Below are 11,475 nucleotides of genomic sequence, written 5' to 3'. Positions count from 1 at the left end.
ACACGGTGAAACCCCATCTCTACTAAAAATATACAAAAAAATTAGCCGGGCGCAGTGGCGGGCGCCTGTAGTCCCAGCTACTCGGGAGGCTGAGGCAGGAGAATGGCCTGAACCCAGGAGGTGGAGCTTGCAGTGAGTGAGATCGCGCCACTGCACTCCAGCCTGGGCGACAGAGCGAGACTCCGTCTCAAAAAAAAAAAAAAAAAAAATATATATATATATATAAAATATGAGTTAATAGTAATAATAGTAATTCTAAGAAGCGTTAAATGTTTATTCTCATTCTAACTGAAATTTTAATTATTGGTCACAAATTAATTTCTATAATGGTAAGTAAATAAAATCTTTTATGTTGTACAATGGTGTAATTGTATTCACTTCTCTTATATGGTTGCCATGAAAAAACTTGTGAGTGATTATCAAATATTTGGGATTCAGATTGGAGGCTGGATGGGCAGAAAGTGTGGGGACTGCTTAGTATGAACTCTGCAGAGGTTCTGCTTAAGGCACTTTAGCAGAAGGCCAGTTCAGATGGAAAAGCCCAGAGCGTCTCTCACGTGAGAAGAGTATTGTCTGTGTTTTCCAGAACAGCTCATTTTAGTTTCAGATTGGAAGGAAACAAAGTGAAGGAAATCTTTGACATTTTCTGGAGGGAAGAACAGTGCTTAAAATATGTAAATTGGACAATGAAGTAAAGAAGGGAATTGAAAGTTGTACCTAAGAACAGGATGTGCCAACACTCAAATACATAAATGTTTAAGAGCGGAGTTTCTTCTTTTATATTCCGTTATCACCAGAAAAGGACCGACAGTGCAAGCAATTAAACCAGAATATGCAAATAGAAATGTCATAATGAACTCATTTCTGTGGAAATAGCTACTAGAAAATGTTAGCACATAGATGAGAGATTCTGAAAAAAATTAGCTATCAACACTAAATATCTGAAGAGAATAAAAACCTTGAAGCTATTCTTTTATTCTTTTTCTTCTTTTCTATCTTCAATTTTACCTGATTATTCATTCATCTTCATAAAACTACCTGTTATTCTCTCTGATTTAGAATAATTAATATATATAGGTAAAAAACATTAAGCTTTGGGAATGCTTGAAGTCTGGAGATTCATAAAATAAATGCATAAAAATTAAACTTTTCAAAATTATTAGGAATTAGTTATCTCACATATTGTCTAAACTATATTTAAAGAAGAAAAAAGAGTTAGGAAAGTGACTAAAATTGAGACCCTGAAAACAGTAATGCTCGAATGTTATACTCCCAATTCCCACGCAGCCTCAAAGTAACTTGAAGGACAGCATGCACTGCATGATTAAGATGATTTTATTCAGGCTGTTGCATAGGAAGGATGATCATAATGAGAAAGATTTCAAATAAAAAGAAGGATATCTTGGATATTATAGAGGCAGGTGAACAAAAAAGACATCTGCAAGTCTTCCTGGAGCGGTGAAAAAGAAGAGACAATGAATAACATAGGGAAGGGTGGTTCTTTTGCATTCCCCTGGAATGGTAGATCCAGTAGCAGCTTGCACCATGCAGCTGTAGCTTGCATACTTCTATGCAAGTAGCAGCTTGCATAGAAAAACCAGAGACACTCAACATCAGCCCATGAGAGCAGTAATGGGGATAAACCCTGCAAAGTGACAGAGCTGCCCAATGTCTTGGGAGCCCACCACTTGCATCAGTGTGCCCTGGATGTGAGACATGAAATCAAAGGAGGTTATTTTTGAGCTTTAAGATTTAATGACTGCCCTGCTGGGTTTTGGACTTGCATGGGGCCAATAGCTCCTTTGTTTTGGCTGATTTCTCCTTTTTGGATTGGGAATATTTACCTAATGTTTGTACTTTAAATGTATGTTGGAAGTAATCAACTTGTTTTTGATTTTATAGGCTCATAGGAGAAAGGGACTAGCTTTGTTTCAGAGGACACTTTGGACTGTGGACTTTTGAGTTAATGGTGGAATCAGTTAAGACTTTGGGGATCTGTTGGGAAAGCATGATTAGTTTTGAAATGTGAGTAGAACATGAGATTTGAGAAGAGCCAGGTGTGAAATGATATGATTTGGATCTGTGTCCCTACCAAATCTCATGTCAAATTGTAATCCCCAGTGTTGGAGATGGGGTCTGGTGGAAGGTGATTGGATAATGGGAGCAGTTCCTCATGAATGGTTTAGCACCATGCATTTGGTGCTGTTCTCATGATGGTGAGTTAAATCTCATGATATCTCATTGTTTAAAAATGTGTACCACTTCCTCTCTTCTCTCTTACTCCTATTCTGGCCATGTGATGTGTGTGTTTCCCCTTCTCCCTCCCCTTCTACCATGATTGTTAGTTTCCTGAGGCCTCCCCCTGAGCTGAGCAGATGCCAGCATTATTCTTCTTGTACATTCTGTGGAACTGTGAGTCAATTAAGCCTCTTTTCTTTATAAATGATCCAGTCTCAGGTATTTCTTTATAGCAGTACAAGAACAGACTAATACAATCATTCAGTTGTCCTTGAGAGAAAGTAGATACTCTTGGAAGAGCTTCTGATTTTAGCCCTGACTGCCTTTTTGTATTTTAAGCTCTCCCTCTTTCTTTTATCCAAATATAATGGAATCCTATCTTTAAATTCAGCAACTCCTTTATTTGCCTCCAGCTCCTTGAACTTTGTTTCTTCTGTTTCAAATTTCCATTTATTCAGCTGGCTAATTGCTACCAAACCTTCTGGCCCTAGTCTTTGTATTGCCTCATTGGGAGGAAATGGCCTAATGTACCTGTGGTAGACTTTCCAATTAGACTTGTAGTTCCTTTCAAAGCATTCATTGTATTGTAAATACATGCTGAATTTCTATAATCTCTACATTAGGATTATTTTCTATGGAAGGATTTGTACAGATATAAAATAAAAAATGTATTGAATATTTCATTTACCTAATTATTGAGATGATGTTTTAACCAACGAGATGGAGAATTCAAAGAACAGACACATTTACAATTCAGGAATTCAAACGACTATGTAAATGGAGGCAATGAAGGATTTTTACATGGAGGTGGAAGGAAGTCAAATGAATTTCCAGTGGGCAGTATTTTGTATATCTATTAGCAATAATTATTTTGCATTGCCATCAGATATCTATAAGTTGACTGAGTGGTAAAATAGCTCAAATAGAAGGAAACATTAAAATTGGATAATCTGGAAAAATGTGATCTACTACGCACATGGAAACCTTTTTTTCCTTTCATTCAATGGATTAGCAACTCCAAGGATATAAGGAATCTGTCACCATGTTCACAAGATATTTTCCTAGAACCTATAAAAGTGCCTACCTTAAAATAGTTATAATATTTTTTGTTAAAAATTAGATAATATCTTCCAAATTTTTCACCATAGCCCGTGTCTCTTTCTTAAGAATTAAATAAATGTCTAATTCCTCCAGTAGATAGTCCATCTTCATGCACACAAGCACCTCAAACAAAGCATTATCAAAATTATATCTTGTTTTCATTAAAACAGTTGTTTCTTCAGTGTTCCAGATCAGCTAATATTTGTGTGTTCCAGATGGGTTAATGATGCAATAAACTATCTGAACTTCCCAGAATTTAAACCTATGTGTCAGCTTGGAACTATCCACCTGGCATCTTAATTGCATATAGATATACTTAATTTTTCCTTTTTGTAAACTTAAGATTTTTCCTAGCGTAGCTCCAAGTGTTTATATTGTGAAAACTGTAAAGTTTCTGTGCAGTTCACATGATTCTGTGATTCTCTGCCTTTTATATCCTATAATACTTGAGTTCTATTCACCTGCTAAGCCCCATTTTAGTAGTTTTTTCTGTGCACATTGAACTTAGGTCAAACCTAGTCTACTTCACTCTATGCTTCTTTCCACACGAAGGAGAATAGCTTACTTCAACCTTCATGGTACCACAATACATGACACTTGGCACATTCATTTACTGTGGTACTTCACCAGCTTCTGGGAATTATTTTGATTAAAAGTTTGTTTCCTTTACTCATCCATAAGGTTGCAGAAGATAGAAAACTTATATTTTTTATCTTTGAAACTCACTTGAGTAACAACAAATAAATCAAAAGAATAAATAATATAGGAGCAGAAAAAATCAATTCCTCTTATTTTATAAAAGAGAACAGTCTATATTCACATTTTGAAGAGTAAAACAGCCTTTTATAATATGATATACTAGTGGAAAAATAAAAGTTCAACTAAATTTCTTGAGGTTTCAAAGCATTTTCTATCTCAAAAACCATAGTGATGAAAGAAACACATATAGGGCATTCATAATTGTAATTGCTGCCAAATCATGACCAACAGCTTTTTGCTTAAAATTGATATTATAAATGTTTCAATCACTATAGAATAAAAGACATGAAGGGAGATTTTTATCTAGAAATACAGCTTTCTAAAAAGCACAGTCTTATAATTTGTTTTTCTTTTCCAACAATGCAGTGTCAAATTGCAGTGTAATAGCACAGCATGGAGACATTGCTGATGGTCCATCAGACATCGCTGATGGAGTCTGAGCTGTAAGGGCTAGCATATGACTTCAGCTCCTCCTAAACCTCTTCTCTTAGAGGAAGACTGTAGAAATATTGTACAGCATAATCATATTTTGCAGAATATGAAAGACTTTCTGAGGCAGAATGCAGAGTATATTTGTATTTTATTTTTTAAAAATAAGAGTTTTGCAACAGGTTCTCTTTCCCCATAGTTCCGACCACTGACCTGTACAAAGCACAGTTCATCAGATCTCATTCTGTGTGTCTTTTTCACCACTATCTTTACTATTGCAGTCAGTTTCTACTCCAGTCATGCAAATTTTCAGCAGGAGCGTAGGTATTCTGTATTTATAATAGAAATTTATCTGTGTTTAGCCAGAGATGGAATAAGAAATGTGAATTCAAACTCCTCCAACATTTTACAGAGTGAGTTGTACAAAACATTAGTACTATGAGATTTCAGCATTTTAGGGTAAATTTTAGATAAAATCAAGTAATTCCTATTTTAAAAAGTTATAAGAGTATTTAATATAATGTGCTTTCTAAATTTCTAAAAGAACAAAGAGCAAAATTTTTATTCAGTTATATTTGATGATGTAACTTTTCCTTGGGAAGAAATTCCAGGTAACAATATTTTATAGACTATACTAGGAAATGATTTTCTTTCCATATAGTCTTGTTTTGAAAGCAAACATAGACAAAAGCACCTCATCTGTTAGTATATAATACTGCTAATATCTTCTCATTGTTACTCTTGCAATTTCCATTTCTAGAAATGTAACTAACAAAAGTACAAACAGACACATAATAGACACACAAAATATATATGTTTTTCTATTGTTCATCTGGTTATTAATAATCTTGGCCAGCCTTGCTTTTCTGTAGATTTCCCCAAAGATTTCAGGGCTTGATTTTCATGTGATCTGAGCCAGGAACTCATGATTAGTCAGTGATCAAACAGAAGCTATGCTTTGCTGAACATTGGGAAAATGTCTATAAATTTATTTTTAATAAAGATGGTAGAAAAAAATAAGAGAACAGACAATATTGACAGTTTTTAATTGATTGTTTACTCTGTGCCATTGACTATGCTAAGTAAATCACTGAAATTATCTCATTTACTTTTCACAGGAACTCTAGGGTAAAGCTATTACCATTCCCTCCATGTTACAGATGAGAAGACTTAGGATTCCGTAGGTTATGTGATTTGACAGTGCCCTCCTAGTAAGAAACAGAGCAAGATTCTAACTGAGGTGAGCTGACCCTCAAGCCCACATTCACTGATGGTCAGTGTGTTGCCTCAACCAGCCCTCACTCTCACTATGCAATGCTTAGAAGCAAAAGTGATTCGTTCAGTTGGCCTCATTGATGAATGAGGCTTTTAGAGTTAAGTTTAGAAGAAAACCATAAAAGAGATGAGAGAGGAGGTTTGCTGCCTGATTCATTGTTACCATCTTTGATATAAGAAAAGAAAGTTCCCTTGAGTTGCCAGTTTTCTTTCATGCCTTTTCCATGGGGAATCCTTAGTGTGTGGAATGCAGCTAGTGTGGAGATGAGGTGAACCATGGGGTCTCCATTATATGAAACGTGTGGTGTTCTTTTAACAAACTCAGGTATTAGCCTTTAGAACATTGCCAGAACTATGGAAGTGGTCATGTTCTTATCACCTCTAAAGCCATGGCTGCCCCCATACACTCACAGATGCTTAAGAAGTCCTTCCTCCGAGCCTAAGAGTGAAGTGATTAAGGTATGATGAACATTCCAACAAGTTGTAGTAGTTCAGTGATGGTTTGGACACATGAACAAGATCATCTCACAAATCAGACCAACGTATAAATATTTTGTACACCGTCTCCAACAATTTAAAAAACACAAACAAAAAAAACTAGTGATCTAACCATCCCAGATAAGAAGTTGGCTTCTACACAAAGTGCCTCTCGAAAATAATTTTCTACAAATTCAGGTTCTTGGGTATTTTTTTGTTTTTGTTTTCTGTAGCAATGGCTTATTAGTCAGGGATAGTAAACATTCTCATTTTGATAGCTTGAAATATAGTCCTTTAAACCAGTGTTTCCCCAATCTCCATTCTTAATCTTTCCATTTTTTCACTGACAAAATGATCAAAATAGTACTATTACCTACAGTGCTTTTTCTTCCAGTCTCAACTTACTCTTGTTACTTTTCCTCCTACAAATTTGCTGAAACTACAGCCTTTGAGAGCTCAATTCACCAATGACCTACTAATTAACAACTGCAATGGTGTCTTCTGAGTCCTTATTTGACTAGTTTTCTCTACAGTAATCAAAATCATAGATCACTTGTTCCTTCTTGGAAAACTCTTATAACTGCAGGAAGAAAATGAATGTCTCTTTCTCTTAGAGAGACTGGGGAGAAGAATACCCTTGGCTGAAAATGTAATCAATTACTTATAAGAAGTAATTTCAAGGCTTCCACCTGGTCTTAGTGTAGCTAAGGTAGCAGGCTGTAAAAGATATACAGTTTAGCATTAGCCATTTATTATTCCAGGTAGACCTGAAATAGCATGTTTTAAAAGGAGGGTGGGGAGCTGAAGGAGAGGAATTATCATGGCGCTGCATAACAATGAGACTATGCTAACTCTGTTGCACTTATGTGAACTTGTGAGTTATGAGGCAGTTAAAAACGTGTTTGTTTTTCTTATTTAGGCTTGGTACTATTTTGAAACGTCTATGCATATGAATAAATGCATTTGAGAGAGAAACGGAGACAGACAGATAGATAACAATTGGAAAGTTGGAGAAACAAAATGTTTGTGACTCCATCTGACCTTTGGGTAACAACTACAGGATCCAGATTTAAAGTTCCCAGGACCACTCCTGGATTGCATGAAGAAACTGCAAAAATAGGCAACTCCTGAGTGTTCTTGTAATGTCTACATGGTTTTATTCTAGCTTGCATATGACTAGACTAGTGACACTTAATCTTAGATGGGAGCAACCTTAATAGATTTGCTGTAAAGGAAGATAATTTTTCTAAAATACCTCTAAAAACAATGCGAATATCAACAAAGATTTCAAATATGTTTAATGTATGTATCTGTTTCTTCTTCATCAATTTTCGTACTCTTGGAGCACAATCATTCTACCTAAGTTTCGTTGAACATCATTGTACCTCCCATAGAGGCAACAATAATTAGTAAGTGCTCAAAAAATATTTTTAGAATTGAGCTGTTGAACTAAACATAGACATATGTATGGTAAATTAGTCATACACGAAATGTTATATTAACTTTGATAAATTTATTTAAATAAAATACATATAAAAGTAGATGAATTGGAACATATGAATATTAAACATACAAAAATTAGCAACATGGTGTGCACACAATGAAATAGTGAATATCTTGATATTTTTGGTAGAAGGAGAAAGTAGGAACTAAGCTAACATTTACTAAGTGTCTTTAAAATATCAGACATTTTTCATACATCATCTTATAAAATATAAACAAATTCTTTAAAAATAAGCATTTTAATTCCAATTTATATCTGAAGATTCAGCCCAAAATTCCATGATGAGTAACTAGCTAAGGGAAGAGCGATAGGTCTCAACTTTCTTGCAAACACCTACCAATTTATTCAGGCTCAGATGAATGATTAAAAATACTCTTTGGCTGTATCACCATTCAATGAGAAAGACTCCCCATGCATCAGTAATATCTGCTTTAACCTCAGAAAGAAAGGGAAACTGATCACTAGCAAGTATTGCTATCACAAGTCCGAAATGAGAAAGCAAGAATATGAGTGTATGGACACGTTTATTTACAGAGAGATGGAAGAGAGGGCTGAACAGGATTTGAGCTCACATACATGCTCCTCTCAAAAAGAACGATTTCCACTATCACTAATTTAATTTTAAAACATGGGAAAGATATAAGTTTTTTGATGAGTGCATTATTAATGACAAATGTCATGGTAAGAGCGGACTCAGGAAGCATTAGTTCAAATTAAAAGTATCCTAATGGATAATACTATAGGAAAAATTATGACTAATAGAACAGAAGTTGGACAGGAGTCAGCTCTCCATTTCCTTTTTCTGTTTTTGGCTTTCCCAGACTGGTTTTGCCATTTTTGTATCTAGTCATCTTTGTGAGCTTCAGGAAAAAAATATACACAAATGTTTTGACATATTACCACCATAAAACCAAGAAAATGAAATACTCCTGAGTTTACATAGTCTTCCTGTTTTGGACACTGGGTCATACTTTTCAAAATAAATTGCACCAAAATCAAAAATAATATGTAGTTTCTTTAAAATTTCTATTTATAAGCAAATGTTTTATAAAATAAAATTTATTTGCTATGAAGTTAATTCTGGCCTATAGATGGATATATTAAATAAAATAACTAAAAGATGAAATTCAATACCTATTAAGTTGACAAAAATGAAGTAATGCGAATCCCCCAAATTACTGTATATTTTGTTTTAAAGTAACAATGCCACTGACATTGTGGCTCTGTCTTCCAAAGCACAGGCATTAGCTGGCATGGGGAGCTGGTAATTTGCAAAATTAGAAATAGGCTTTCTATACCACTTATAGTTCAATTAAATGAGTTTATAAAAATGTTACCACAAGGAGGTGGAGCAAGATGGCCAAATGTAAGCCTCTAGAGATTGTCTACCCCACAGAAGTAACAAATTGAACAAGTATCCACACAAGAAAGCACCTTTATCCAAATCACATATAACATAATGACAAGGAAAGAAGCAAGGAAAACTATAAAATATTGACATACAAAATTGAAGAGGACAGGGAACATAGAAAGATATTTAAAATATATTTAACAGATAAAGATATTTCACAGATTGGAAAAATCTTATTGCTAAAATGCCCATGTTACCTAAAGCAGAGATTCAATGTGATACCTATCAAAATACTAATGATGTTCTTCACATATATAGAAAAAAAAAATCCTAAAATTTACATGGAACCACAGAAGACCCAGAATTGCCAAAGTCATCCTGAGCCAAAAGAACAAGACTGGAGGAATCACATTACCGGACTTCGAATTATACTGTGCTATAGTAGCCAAAATAGCATGGCAGTGGTATTAAAACAGACACATAGACCAATGGAACAGGATAGAGGACAAAGAAATAAATCTACACATTTATAGTCGACTCATTTTCAACAAAGGTGTCAACAACATCCACTGGGGAAAAGTCAGTATCTTCAAAAATGGTGCTGGGAAAACTGGATATTCACAGGCACAAGAATCAAACTAGACTACCATTGCTCCTCATATACAGAATCAATTCAAAATTATTAAAGAGTTAAATCTAAGACCTGATGAAACAAAACTATTAGAGGGAATCATTGGGGAAATGCTACAGGACCTTGGTCCGGGCAAAGACTTTTTGAGTAAGACTTGGAAAGCACAGGCAACCAAGGCAAAAATGGGCAAATGGGATCACATCTAGCTAAGAAGCTTCTGTACAGCAAAGGAAACTATCCGGACACAAGATGGGAGAAAATATTTGCAAGCTATTAACTGATATGAGATTAACAGCCAGAGTATTTAAGGAGCTCAAAAACTCAATAACAAAATAACTAAGAATCTAATTTAAAAATGGGCAACATATTTGAATAGACATTTTTCAAAAGAAAAGAATGGCCAACAGGTATATGAAAAAATGCTCAGCTTCCCTAATCTTCAGAGAAATGCAAGTCAAAAATATCATCTCACTCCAGATAAAATGGCTTTTATCAAAAACAAACAAACAAAACTGGATGGCAGCAAGTATATGGAGAAAGGGGAATGCTCATAGACTGTTGGTGGGAATGTAAATTTGTTCAGCCACTGTGGAAAACAGTATGGAGTTTCCTAAGAAAATTAAAAATAGAACTACCATATGATCCAGCAATGCCATTGCTGCAAATACATTCAAAAGAAATGAAATTAATGCATCAAAGAGATATTTGCACTCCCGTGTTTATTGCAGCTCTACTCATGGTAGCCAAGATGTGAAATAAACCTAAGTGTCCATTAATGGATGAATAGATAAAGAAATTGTGGCATATATACACAATGGAATATTATTCAGCCATAAAAAGAATGAATTCCTGTCATTTGCAACAGCCTCAGTGGAATTGGAGGTTGTTACATTATGTTAAGGGAAATAAGCCAAACACAGAAAGACAAACATTGCATGTTCTCCTTCATATATTGGCATTACAAATTTGATCTCATGGAAGTTAAAAAGTAAAATGATGGTTACCAGAGGCTCTAAAGGGTACTGGGGAGGAGAGATTAAAGAGGGGATGATTGATGGGTATAAAAATACAGTCAGAAGGAATAAGATCTAGTGTTTGGTAGCTAAATGTGACAACTTTGGTAGCTAAATGTGACAACAGTTAATAATAATTTATTGTGTTTCTTTCATTCTTTCGTTCTTTCTTTCCTTTCTTTTCTCTCTCTCTCTCTCTCTCTCTCTCTCTCTCTTTTTAATGATGGAGGCTCGGTCTGTCACCAGGCTGGAGTGCGTGGAGTATAATGACACGATCTCGGCTCTCTGCAATCTCTGCCTCCCGGGTTCAAGCTACTCTCCTACCTCAGACTCCCGAGTAGCTGGGGCTACCGGCGTGCGCCATCACGCCCAGCTAATTTTGTATTTTTAGTAGAGACGGGGTAGCACCATGTTGGCCAGGATGGTCTCAATTTCTTGACCTCGTGATCCGCCCGCCTCAGCCTCCCAAAGTGTTGGGATCACAGGCGCGAGCCACTTTGCCAGAACTTATTGTGTATTTCAAAATAACTAGAGGAGTGAATATGGAATGCGGAATGTTCCCGACACAAAGTCAGGGTAAACGTTTGAGATGATGGCTATCCCAAGTACCCTCATTTGATCATTACCCATTGTATGCTTGTGTCAAAACATCACATACATTCTATAAACATATACAATTCTTTTTTTTTTTTTTTTT

The sequence above is a fragment of the Colobus angolensis genome, unplaced genomic scaffold (genome assembly GCF_000951035.1).
Source record: "Colobus angolensis palliatus isolate OR3802 unplaced genomic scaffold, Cang.pa_1.0 Scaffold13, whole genome shotgun sequence".
Taxonomy (NCBI): Eukaryota; Metazoa; Chordata; class Mammalia; order Primates; family Cercopithecidae; genus Colobus; species Colobus angolensis.
Note: the sequence above shows the minus strand (reverse complement) of the source record.